The sequence below is a fragment of the Marmota marmota genome, unplaced genomic scaffold (assembly GCF_001458135.2).
Source record: "Marmota marmota marmota unplaced genomic scaffold, marMar, whole genome shotgun sequence".
In the NCBI taxonomy this organism is placed as follows: domain Eukaryota; kingdom Metazoa; phylum Chordata; class Mammalia; order Rodentia; family Sciuridae; genus Marmota; species Marmota marmota.
The window spans coordinates 3,805,651-3,819,575 of NW_025999999.1; the positions used below are offsets into that span (position 1 = coordinate 3,805,651).

General features: G+C 43.7%; 1 protein-coding gene and 1 non-coding gene across 7 annotated transcripts in view; one reads left to right on the forward strand and one right to left on the reverse strand.

The window, feature by feature from the left end:
- Crtac1 (cartilage acidic protein 1) overlaps positions 1-13,925 on the reverse strand; it is a 134,428-nt gene that overhangs the window by 87,312 nt on the left and 33,191 nt on the right. The window lies entirely within an intron of this gene.
- On the forward strand, positions 7,678-7,750 carry Trnaa-agc. Its single transcript has one exon. It is a non-coding gene; the product is annotated as a tRNA-Ala (tRNA).

Genomic DNA, 13,925 nt, shown 5'->3' on the forward strand with positions numbered 1-13,925 from the left:
GGGGAGGGGGGAGAAGTGCTTGGTGCAGAGGGGAAGGCCACATTAGGGTTGGGGGTGGGGTGGGGGGGGTCCCTGCTGCCTCTTCCCAGAGCTTTTTATCAGTGTCTGAATGGACTTCAACCTCAGACACTAGATTGCTCGCTAGGGTTGCGGTGTGTGTGTGTGTCTGTGTGTGAGGGGGTAATTCTAAGGATATAATCTAGCTGGTCAAATAGCCAGAATATGTAACAAAACCCACCCCCAGCTCAATTCTGACCAAATGGCCACGGTCAGCATCCATGATGACCTAAGACCTTGCTACTCAAAGTGTGGTCCACAGACCAGTAGGCTTGACGTCATCTGGTAGTCTGACAGAAATTCAGAGTCCCAGGCCCTGCCCCAGACATGCCAAGTGAGAATCTGCCTTTTAACCAGGCACCCAGTGATTTGTGTGCATGTGAATACTGCCAGAGCTCTATTGCTGACTGCCCTGCCTCCTTGGGACTGCCCCTCTACCCCTCGGTATCTGGGCTTTTTTTCATACCCAAAGCAGCATCTTCTACTGGGCCGTCTAATTGCTAGAGGCAAATGCATCACTATAAGAGCTCTGGAACTTGGCAGGAAGTTTGATTGGATAAAGAAATTCACGATTACTCATAATCCAAAATGAGGATGAATACCCTCTTTCCTCTGACATCATGAGGCTCCAATAAGCTAACGGATGTAAAAAACTTTATGGTGCTGGGGAACACGTGATTATTATGCACAGATCAACCTCGGCCTGCTTTCTGATCCTCACACGCCCCAAACTCATTCCTGCCCCAGGAATTTTTTTCACAAGCCACTCCCTCTGCCCTTTGACTTGATCATTTCCTCAATGCCCTCATTATTCTTAAGAATCCAAAAGGAACAGCTTTTTTTTTAAAAAAAAATATTTTTGAGTTGTCAATGAACCTTTATTTGATTTTATTTTTATTTTTTTATATGCAGTGCTGAGAATAGAACCCAGTGCTTCACACATGCTAGCTAGACAAGTGCTCTACTACTGAGCCACAACCCCAGCCCTGCAACAGTCTTGATAGGAGGCCTCTTCTCCCAGGTCCTTGAAAGATTAGCTTGTTTTGTCATTCAAGTCTCAGCTCCAACATCCTCCCTGCAGAAGGGCCCTCCTGCTCTTCCCACTCCAAAGCTTCACCCTCTATTCTTCACCCTGGTTTGCTTTCTTTATGTCACCTACCATTTTCTGAAATTACCTTGCTTTCTGCATGTTTGGTGTTCCTTACCAGAGCTCGGTGAAGATAAGAATCTGATCTGACGAGCCTACTATACTTCCATCCACAGGAACACTGCCTGGCTCTGAACTGCATCCCATGCACTTTGTTGGAAGATTTGATGAATTAGCACCAGGGTCTGGAGTGTGTGTAATAACCCGTGATTGAGGAAGAAGTGGGGGTGGTCCTCCTCATTTGCATGGATCCCTCAATGGTGTCTCCTGCAAATGTCATGATCAAAAGGTCTACCATGCAACTGAGAGCTCCCCCAGAGAGATTCTTCCAAAGCACATTCACCGGCAGCATCATCCCACCCTAGCACTGCCTTGTCAGAAACCAAGGGGATAGGTCCTGCCATCTGTTTTGACAAAACTCTCTATGTGTTTTTCATGCACTCTGAAGCATGAGAGCCACTGTGGCCAGGGAACAAGAGAATCCCCGCTTTGTCCAAGCTCTGGCCTATGCAGCACCTTCATGCCTTCAGTTTTTAATGTTCACTCAGGAACTGGGTAGTGAATGGACCAAAGGACTCTGTCACCTGCTGGCTATTTGGTTTTTCTTCTTCTAGCCTCTCCATGCCTCCTCCAACCACAGGGCTAGAAGTAGGAGACGGTTGGCCAGAACCGAGTGATTCTTCTTTTATTAGTGTTTTTGTAGAGTAAGTCAGGCCGATTTAATTTTAATCAGCTGAGGCAGCAGAGCATCGGTTCTCAGCCCTGGCTGCACTTTAGAATCACCTGGAGAGCTTGAAGACACTGAGGCCTGGGTCCTACCCCAGGCGGATTGGATCTGAGTGTCTGAGGACGGAGCCAAGTACCAGTATTTTTTTTTAAGTGCTCCCAGATGATTTTATCCCACAGCCTGGGCTAAGAACCACTGCAGTGTTGTCAAATAGCCACTCTCCATGCTTGCCTGATGATAAGAACCACCAGGGGCTCTTTTTAAAAATTACCATTCCCAGGTCCTTCCCCAGGCCTCATCTGTCAAACAGATGAGGATGCTTGTTGAGAGTTTGATGATAAGATTCATGTGAAGTGCTTAGCATGATGCCAAGCACAGAGTAGGACTTGGGGACTGCTTCTAGCCACCCCTACCCCTCATATAAGGTGGGTTCTGGGAAGCTGTCTCTAGCAACACACTTGCTTGTATTTCAGTTTGGGGCAGGAGTTTGAGTCCTGCTTCCTTGAAATCAGAGACCACAACTAACATTGCTTGTAAGCCTCCAGGCCTCCAATACTGTCAGCTATACTTCATATCTGTCCCTTGAAGGTGGGTTTCAGTCCCCCATCAGTAGTGCAATGTGAAGAAGTCCTGGGATTTCCTCCACAAAATGTTGTGACTGGGTTCTTAAGAATAACCAGGGGATGAAGGAAGTGAACAACCCACAGAAGCAAACCAGACTGAAGTTGAAGACACCTTAGATCCTGTGGTCCACCCTCCTCATGCCACAACTAGGAAGTAGAATACTTTAAATTTCTAGCACATGATACCAATTTAAAGGGACAGAAATTGAGGCATTTATGTACTGGGGCAGAGGCTCAAAGAGACAAAAAAAGACCCCATGAACATGCCTAGTAGTCCCTCGACATTTTAAGACATAAAGACTTAAGTGCCACACATACATGGCAATGTGGCTGGCCCCCTTGTTATTCCTGGTGGAGGGCTGCTGAATAAGAAAAAATCTGTCACTGTGCTCTGAAGGAGCATTTCAGAAACCTTCTCAATTAAGACAATTATTGAGGAACACATTTTCAACTCCATGCTGCAAAATCAGACAGAAGAACCTGCAGAATCCCTCTGATTCTTGACAAGGTGCAGAAAATCATCACGCAGCTGAAAAAACAAGGCCCCCTGAGCTAATGGAATTTCTGCTAAAATTTTCCAAATTAGGCAAAGAGAAACACAGAGTTGTTCTCCCTGTCCTCATCCTGAGGATCTGAAATGCTGAAAAAAAAAAAATTCTGGGGTGACCCTCTGGATGCTGTAATTATGATCATTAAAGGTTTTTCCCTATTATAGAAAAATATACTTTGTGCAAATTTAACAAAAATTAGGAAAAAAAACACCAGGAAAACCACAAATAAGCAAATAGGAATTACCTCTAAGTCGACCACGTAGAGTAACTTTTTAATACTTCCATGTATTTGTTTCTAGTCATTTTTCTGTGCACATTTACACGTTTCACCAAGTAGGGAACAGATTAGATAAAGCTTTATATTATGCTTCCTTCCCTTAGTTGAGATCATGAATACTTCCCTCCCATCCTTAAATATTCTTTGAAGAGAATTTTTAATGACCACATACTATTTCATCATGTTGGTGTTCCATAATTTACCTAGCCATTTTGTTATTAATGGATATTAAAGTTGCTTCTTTTTCCCCCCCCTCTTGCTGTTATAAAAAGGTGTGACGAATAGCCTGGTGCATAAATTTTTGACCATATATTTCTGGTTATTTCTCTAGGTTAGAGTCACAGAAGTAGAAGTATAGAATCAAAAGGTTTGTATGTTTCTAAGGCTCTTGGTACCTTTTAACAAACTTCTTTCTGGATTATTGAATGCCTACTAGCAGTTCCTGAAAATATCCACCTCCCCACATCTTTGCCAATGATGAGCAGCATAATTCGACTAAATTTTTTTTCTGGTTTTGTAAGTGAAAACTAGAGACTGATTTCATGCTATTTTCTTGAAAATTCTTAGTTGAAGTTGTGTATTTTTTCCCCCTGTCTATGGGCCATTTGCATCTCTTGTGAATTACTGGTTGTTATTATTTTAGGATTCCATCTGTAAAGTGAAATTGCACATGCTACGTTATAGGAAATCCCTGCCTGTGAGCTGCCTCCTTCCTGTACCTCCCTGTGCCTCTCAGTCATCTAGACTCAGGCTCATGAATGGCTACTTTCACCTATTGCCAGTGGCAAGAAAAACTCAGAAACCATAATCCTATTCTTTTTTTTACCTTATCTGATTTCATGAAAGCTTCGGACTCACTCAAATGATAGCTCCTGTTGGAAGATGCTCATCAATACAGATGCCCACCAAAATGTGTCAACATTTATTTTCTCTAGGATGCTTTACGGGCAGAAATCTTTGATAATGTATACATTGGCAGACCCTTCAAGGTCAACACAAAAGTCAAACAAGGTTGGGTTTCGTTCTGATGCTCTTTGACATTCCTTTTTCTGATGGTAAGTTATGTCACTAACCATCTTCCAGCAAGAAGTTAAATCAGTCGATGGACAGTAAATCTCTGCTGACTCTGAGGGAGAAGTAAAACCCACTCTGATCTAATCAAATCTAATCATCAAGCTCAAAAATGCTGCTGCTGCGGCTTTAATTTCAGTAACAGATCTTCACACAACTGTCAACATCATTACCAAAACACATCAGAAAATTGGATGAAAGCGCAACACGTAGACAATCATAATCCCCCGTCATCAATCTCTAACGGTCCCCAGTTGACAATTCAGATTAGGAGGTGAGCCTCTAGGGGACACGCTTTGTAAATCAACTTCACGAAAGAGTAACATTAACCCCAGAAACACCTCCATGGTGTGAACTCAGGCATCAGCCAACTGAGAATCAGGAATTAAAAAAGCGTCACGACGTTTGAACAAAGTTTATGATCCAGCCTATTTGCTCTGGGAGGACGCAGCACAGATAACTAAGAGTCAAAGAAAGTGGGAAAGCTGTTGCTCATGGAAAGTTTTCAAAACCACAGAGTAAGTGAAGAAACAACTTTTGACAAGCCAAAGTCAAGAGCATTGGGCACTGGTCACTTGGTAGCAATTCTTCTGGGTAAACCATGTGGGTCTTCAATTCTAGACTCTCAAGAGGAATATTATTTTGTTAATGTAGTGACTGAGCATGCTCAAAAGAATGGCAAAACAATGGTTTTGAGAATAAGCATCAAACAAAACATGCCAAGGGGGAATGGTGATGTCCTCCATGGGTTGGAAGTCCTTCAATTATCAGGGAAGCCACAGAGAGTTAAAGCTGGAAGGACCTTAGGAGCTATCTCACTCACACACACATACTTACTGAGCACCTATGTTGTGTCAAGTATTGTGCCTACATGCATGGAAACAGGCTCAGAGAGGTTAAATAATTGGTCCAAGGTCAGACAGATAGTTAAAGCCAAGACATCTACTGAGAAACTAGCATTTCAATTTTTTATAACAAGAGATAGAAAAAGAATGTTTGACAGAAATGAGTTACAGAACAAATAAATAATCCAAGACTGTCTTGGAGCCTGCCAAAGTAGAGATTCTTCTTTCCCTCCTCTAGTTGGGCTGTGAGCTTTTGATCACAAAGAGATGGAAATTGCAAGACACCAAGAGGCAGAAGTCAGTTCTCAAAGTTTCACATTTCCTTTGTTTCCTTATCAGAAGACACACCAAGAACAACCACATTCTTCTGTCTGAAAGTGGGATTCCTCAATTGTTGGAACTGGTCCAGGACCTTGCATCTGGCAAGGATATGGGGGTGGATGACAATCATCCACTGTGTATGAGAGCTGCTGGGTGACCATACCAGGATGAAGGTGAGGTAGGATGTGTTCCACCCACTCAAATACTTCACTTTGTATTGTCCAAACTTATATATGCACCGGGCACACAACACACCATCCACACACACACACACACACACACACATGCACACATTCTTATTTTGGAAAATTTAATGGCATATCTTTCCTCAGTCTAAGAGAAACTTTAAAAAGCAAGGAAGCATGCTGGGTATGGCTATGGCACATGCCTGTAATCCCAACAACTCGGGGAGGCTGAGGCAGGAGGATCACAGTTCTGAAGCCAGCCTCAGCAACTTAGCGAGACCCTGTCTCAAAATAAAATATAAAAAGGGCTGGGGATGTAGCTCAGTGGTTAAGCTCCCCTGTGTTCAATCATTAGTACCAATAAATACATAAATAAAAATAAGCAAGGGAACAGGATGGCCTACAAAAAGGGTTTTAAAGCATGGATTTGCTGTTGGACGTTACACGTTTCTTTAGATCTGCAGCCCGTCCTTGGGTGGAGGACATACTTCCTGCTTAAGAACGACAGACAATAGTCACAGCCTGTTGAACCTCATCTGCTTCCCATGTGATGAGGAAAATCTGTACATGGCCATGCCTGAGGGGTATGGAGGGGTTTTCAGGCTGCATGTAGGGATTTTTCAAAGAGTCTTTGAAAGGAAATCTAACTTTTAGGCTTGAGAATTTGTCTCTACCACAAAAGTCTATTAGATAATGAGATGGGCTCTTCAATAAATACACCAGAATATATCCATCCAAAGGAGCATCCCTCCCCTCTGGGCAGTCAGCAGAGACGCCAGATATTTACCCCAAGGCTGCCACCATTATTCCCAACACTTTGGGGCCTCCTTTGAGAATTTCCTTCACATTGATGCCACATTATTTGGCATAAGCACAATGGTAGCAGATCCTCATCCTGTGAGGCGGGATTTTTATTTTTGGAAACAGTCAAGAGGTTTATTGGCATTTGTAGCCAAGCCCAGTGAATAACCAGCTGATTGAGCTAGTAATGTTGTTCTGGGTCCAAACTGAAGCCTAGTTACAAGGTCCCATGTTCTTGTGTGGCATGGAAACAGGCTCCCAAGGTCATTTCAAATGAGCAGGCCCTGTACTGTTGGAGGATGGCAGCACTGCAGGACCAGGGACACAACCTTTCAGTAGCCCTTGGTGACAAGGACAACAATAATTTGGGTGAGCGATGCTCACTGGGGTTCTTTGGTTGTAGACAATAGAAACAGACTCTGCCCAACTTAGGTGGATAAAAAATTTGCCCAGTAGGCTACAGGAGGGCTCCTTGGTTCAAAGGGGAAGCCAAAGGGCAGACTCAGAACAGGAAGCTCCAGAAGGATCCCAAACCCTCTGACAGCCTTGCTCAGGGGCAGCAGCGAAAATGACGCAATTCCAAACAAATTTCCCCTCCTTGCATTGTTCTGTCCAAAAGGGAAAGACTCCTGGGATCTTCCAGTTGGATGCCCAATTCTTGGCTCTACCCCCAGCATCTGATGGAAGAAACCCCAGGGATCCTTCTGGCTTCTGTAGAGTGAGGGCAGTATTCCTTGACTGCCTTTCTCCAAAACTGCCCATGTAAGCGGACAGCGGTGGAAAGAAGGGTGTGTCTTAGGAATAGGGAGTAAATGCTAGGTACACACACGTGCACACACTTGCACACACACATTTATACACACACATACAAACAGATATGAACCACAGCTAAGTGCTGCTATTATTCCTATTGATATTGGACAATGTTAAGTATACCATACGCTTTGCACTCTTTGTCAACGTTTTTCTCATGTTGTGAGTGAACACTGGCTTCATTAGCCATCTCCAATCCCATGAGCTGATAGAGTCTTTCCCTTTACCTTACAGCTCTTAAAATTATAGGATCTGGGCTGGGGATATAGCTCAGTTGGTAGAGTGCTTGCCTAGCATGCACAAGGCCCTGGGTTCAAACCCCAGCACCATCAAAATAAATAAATAAATAAATAAACAAACATTGATCTATGTCTACTCTGTCGTCTCCAGGTAGAACCACACCCTGTCCTTTTCTCTCAGAGTATTCGTGAATCCGGGGAATTCTCAGTTCTTCTCCTCTTCCTCTTCATGGGTGTGCCCACCATAGCCACATCTGACAGCTACACTGAGGCCATATTGTGCCATGGTCACTGTGGATGAACTAGGACATGGGTAACAATAGCCTTTGGTCATTTCAGAAGTGCACTTGCCTCTGCAACATGCCATGGCTCCCTGTATACATCAAAGTGCATACTCCCAAGAAATCCAGTCACCAGCCTGTCCAAGGGAAGCTACCCTCCAACCCCTGCATGCAGAGGAAAGGTCATGTCAGGCACTAAGGCCATTATTAACCTGCAAGGAGGCCCTGAGGCAGTAGGTAGGCCATATATCCCAGCCTGCCTGGCACTGGAATAGGAGATCTGTTTATGAACTTCCAAGAGCCCTGGGAAGTTCATTTGACTTCGATGTTTCTGGCCAGCAAGAGACAGATGCATTTAGTTCATAGCCTCCTTATTAGGCTCTGTGAGACAAAGCACCAAAGAGGTCCACAAAAGCTGGCCTTAGGCCTCTAACATGCTGTTCATGGAGGCCGTGAGAGCTGTCAGAGCTACAGTACAGGAAGACCACTAGGGCTCTGGGAAGGAGGAAGTGCAAAGGGAAATGAGGCTGTGGATGGGAGGAGGTGATGCTCAGTGGGGTTCTTTGATTGTATGCAACCGAAACTGACTCTGCCTAACTTACATGAAAGGAACTTGCCTGGCAGGCCACAGGGGAGCTCGCTGGTTCAAAGAGAAGGCTGAAGGACCCGGAGGAGGGCTGCTTGGGGTGAAATGCACTGAGGGCAGAGAGACTGGGTAACCAGCAGCCTGCCACCCACCATGCACAGGAGGGTGTAGGGTTTGGGCCCAAGACCCTCAGCAGGGGCCCTCACTTCTCTAAGCCTCAGTTTCCTAGTCTGTAAAATCAGGGTGAGATTTTCCTTTCATGATGTGATCTATCAGAGGTAATGTATGGAACATCCAGCCGGGCGTGTACCAGTGGCAGGCACCCAGCGAAGGGCAGCTCTTTCTTTTTGAGATGCTGACATTACATACAGCAGTGCTTTCTAGACTTTGAATTCAAGACATAGTAAAATTTCAAAACACAAACTTCTGAGCCCTCACACAGGATTGGCAGTGTTTTATTTTGCCAACTAAGGACCATACAAACAATATTGAACCAAACAAACAAAAAAACCTCTGCCATCTATAATATAAACCATAAAAATACTTTATAACACACACACACAAAAGCAAAATGCACAAAACCTTAGAATTTAAAAAGTCAGTCCTTTAGATGGAATATTTTTAGTTTCGTGAAAAAAAAATCACACGATTTTTGTCTAGTTAATCTTGCTACAACGTAAAAACAACTTCATTCCAGACTGGCAGCTCAGGGATGGGCATTTGGGAATCGGAGGCAGAGAGGAAAGGGTTTGGGCTTTGCAACCAAATAAGTCATGGTCACCTTCCAGCTCTGCCACTCACTAACTGCATGACCTTCAGGAAGAGATCTGCCTTTTCGGTCTCACTTTCCTCCTTTATAAACCAGAAACACTAGCACCTCTTTCATAAAGGAGAATATGTGTCAAGGGCAAAACATAGAGCTTGGTGCACAGTAGGTGTTCATTGAGTGCTAATGCCAGAGCCTCCCAAAGTCTGAGCGAGGACCAGGTCACTCCCAGATTTTGAGACTCTCAGTACCTGCTCCTCAACTTAGAATGGGGTTACAGTCTGATCCCCATCATAAGGTCGAGAACTCACAAGTCGCACCATTGTTAAGTCAAGGACTGTCTGTGGACTGAAAAATGAAGCAATGCCAAGACAGGAGTGCCAAAGTCATATAACTTCAAAATATTTACTTTAGGAAGACACATTTGAAGCATATCCACACACAAATACAATGGCTGTGCCTATAGCCTCATAAATCTCACATCTGTGAAAGTGTCATTGAAGCCTGGTGGCCCCTCTGCTCCCCATGATAGATCCTGGCTGACTCCTTTCAAGGTATGGTTCTTACGCATGACACACCCCAAGCCACCAATTTTACTTGTCTGTCTTCTCCATTGTTCTTTCCCCCTGACCGGGGTTCACTGGAAACTTTGTTCCAGGTCTCTTTACTTCTGGTTTATAATTCTGAGCATGCAAATCTTAAGAAATGTATGGTGTCTTCTTTGCATCGCTGGACCTCAATAGGTTTCAACAGGACTGAAATTGAGGGTTAGAAGGGAAGATAAATGGGTGTTGAAGTGGATAATTTCACCAGGGGATTCCAAGGCAACCAAGGAGGGGTAAGAGGACTGTGCCAGAGGCCCCTGTGGCTGGTAAAGGCGAGCCCACCCAAGGCTCTTGGAAATTGGCCCACAAGGTGTTCATGTGTCACAACGCATGTGGCATGCATGCACACACAGCAACTGTGTGCCCCCTGTTTCTCTACAGACATTAAAATCCCCTGCTTCTTTGTTTATTGCTCTCTCTCCCTTAGAATGGCAGCTCCAGGAGAGCAGAGACCGTGTATACCTCTGTTTTTAGTGCTGAATCCAGGACTGGGCAAACAGCAGGTGCTCGACAAACGCTTGCTGAATGAGTGGCTGCATCATGATTGAGTGTCCGCTGAGCGCTCTTCCTTCTTGGATCTAGGAACAGAACCCCTTACGTGGTGGGTGTCAATCCTTCCTTTTCCCTGGCTGAACAGTTTCCTTGAACCACGGGGATGGGCATGTGGCCACCCAGAATCCTTTTCTTGTAATTGGAACTTTCTCTGGTGGTTGGGTTGGGAAGATTTATGCCTAGGATTGCTGGAAGTTTTGGTACCAGACTCACAAAGATACTCTGAAATAATTAAGCTGACAGGTAGAGATACATATAGAGATGAGATGCACAAGCACAGAGAGAGGGATCCCGGCCGTGTTTGGTCTCTGGCTCCTGCCAGTCCTGACGTCCCCCTGCTGCCCCTCTGCCTGCTTTCTCAAGGCTCAGCTGATCAGGTCTTCTTGGAGTTACATAAGTTGCCCCTGTGGACCTCCACTACAGCCTTGTGTGTGTGTGTGTGTGTGTGTGTGTGTGTATGGTGGGGGTGGGGGTGGGTAGTATAGCCATAAATTAGTTTCTATTGCAATCCACAGTTCTGACTAATCCAGTTTTAAAAGATGATAATTGACCAGAAAGTAGCAGTCAGATTTTTGCTGACAGATTTTGCTGAAAGATCTTATAGATAGATGCAGCGTGGAACAGTAAGAAGTGATGATGCTGGTGTGGTGGCGGCAGCTACAGCTGAGTACTTTCCGTGTGTCAAACACAAGCCCAAGCATTTTGTGTGCATTAATTTAAGTGCTGTGATGGTTAGTTTTGTGTCACCTTGAGTAGGTCACAAAGTGCCCAGATTAAACATTGTGAAGGCACTTCCTGATGAGATTAGCATTCGATTCTGTGGATTTAGAACAGCAGATCATCCTCCTCAGGGTAGGTGCAAATCTTCCCATCCACTGAGGGCCTGCATAGAACTAAAGGCAGGGGAAGGTGGAATCCGCCCCGTATTTCCTGCCTCTCTGCTGAGTTGGGACATCCCATTTTATCTTCTCCTGCCCTTGGACTGGGATTTACACCATCAGTTTCTCTGGTTCTCAGGCCTTCAGACCTGGCTTTCCTAGGTCTCCCAACTTATAGACAGATGTGGGACTTCTCAGCTTCCATAATCAACCAATCTCTCTCTCTCTCTCTCTCTCTCTCTCTCTCTCTCTCTCTCTCTCTCTCCCTCTCTTTCATTCCGTTGGTAAACCCTAATACAGCTGCTATCCCAGGGGTATAAGCTAGACGGAGAAGGAGCTAGTTTCCACAGGTTTGTGACTTCATAATTTCCCTTCTACATCTTGTGTATGGTTCTTTTTTTCTTTTCTCGTTCCTTTGTTCTCTCATCCTTTTCCTCTTAAGTTTCTCACTCTCTTCTTTCAATGACCCTTCTCTGGCTACTTTTAATCCCATTTTCATGGCAGTCCATAAGGATATATTTTAAGACCCTGGTTTTTGACTCTTTTCAAGTATGAAGATACCTTTTAATGTTAGGAAAAAATTTCCATATAATGGTAGCTATACTCACATCTACTGATAAAACTCCCATGCCTAGATAGATTCTCAGATGCCTTATAATAACTCTGTGACCTCTAGGTTGGCATTCACTACTTTAAAATATATAGGAGAACCCATACAGCCGCCCTCTTACTGCTATCTGCTTGGTTTGTTACAATATAGGAAGGCTTATAAATGCTATTTCCGAGCTCCTTTCTGCTCACCCTCTGCCTTGAGGCTACTAATTTCTTCTGAAATGTGGTCTTTTTGTCCCTTCTTCAATACGTTTAATTATTTAAGAAGGCATGAACTATGATACTTACATTTTATATATCACCTCTTGATTATTCAGGAGCTGATTAATTCATGGATGGCCCAAGTCATGTCCTTCTTCCTACCCCCATTTTGTTTTAGCATTCCACTTCTTATCAGCCTTTTTTTAAAAAGTAAAAATGGACAGTCGGAATGAGAAATGATCCTGGTTACAAATTATGAATTCCGATGGAAGATTTGGTTGAAGGAAGGTAAAATTATTTCCCAAAGTAAGAATTTCTTTAATTCATCAGGCATATCGATTCTCTCCGAGCTCGGTGAAGGCAGGAGTTGTACTCATTCACTACTAACCTCCAGGGCTCAGCAAGGTGCCTGGCACAGGGTAGCTTAATACAAAATATTGTTAAATGAATGAGTAAGAGTTGACTAATATAATAAGGGTAAATAAACTTTCTTCTAGGTGGGGGCATTGATTCATAAGAAACTAATAAAATTCAAGATAACTTATTTTACGGTTGCATGTCTATTGATAACACAGAATAAGAATGTTTAAATGGCTGTGTTAAAAATTAACAACAGAGGATATATAGTTCTAATTAAAGAAACAAAAAAATTATATAACGCCATATTATCTGATTGCTAGAAGAAGGGATAGAGAGACACAGAGGTTTCTAAGATAAGAGTTGGTCCAGGAAAACTCCTCCTGTTGTATTAGGTATTAAATACACATAATCACCCTCAACACACTAGCAATTGAGCACTTAGCACATGTCCAGTACTATATGAAGCAATTTGAATACCTATCTCCTTTGTCTTCACCATGGCTTAGAAAGTATCTTATTGGATAGGGCTGGGTTGTAGCTCCGTGGTAGAGTGCTTGCCTTGTATGTTTGAGGCCCTGGATTCCATCCTCAGCACCATATAAGGATAAATAAATAAAAATAAAGACAGTGTGTCCATCTACAACTAAAAAATATATTTTTAAAAAAGAAAATATCTTATTGGATAGTCATCAGAAAGTTACCACCTCAGCCGGGCACGGTGGTACACACCTGAAATCCCAATGGCTCAGGAGGCTGAGGCAGGATGATCTTGAAATCAAAGCCAGCTTCAGCAAAAGTGAAGCACTAAGCAACTCGGTGAGACCCTGTCTCTAAATAAAATACAAAATAGGGCTGAGAGTATGGCTCAGTGGTCAAGTGCCCCTGAGTTCAAGCCTTGGTGCCCCCAACTCCCCAAAAAAGAAACTTATCACGTTCCTTGAAAACTCCTTTAGCTACCCTGATTTTTGAACCAAGAATGAACTTGTCTTCTTTTTACTTCTTAGCTTTTAAATTAAAGATTTATTTTCCTATGAAATGTTAGAGGTGTTTGAAAGATTGACTTAGATTTTAGATATGCCCTTGGAAACTTTGAGATATCTGTTATTTCACTAGCACTTGCCTTTTGAAGTTAATGAATTGTCTGGAAAGAAAACTTTTATAATGAGACTTGCCATACTTTTCAAAGTCCTCCTAACTCACGGAAGCATATGGTTTGCACGTAGAGAAGCAGCAGGGTAAAGGACAGGTTCTCTAGACCTGTTCTGTGGCTCTGGTGCTGTCCTGTGACGTGGGGCAACGGCTGATGGGAATTAGAAGAGGGATCCCCGATGCAGCCACGTCTTCCCAGAATAGGGGAGCAACGTGAAAACATCTGGAAGAACTGAAATTATGGCCCATCTTATTTGGAGAGGTTGGAGGAAAATGGC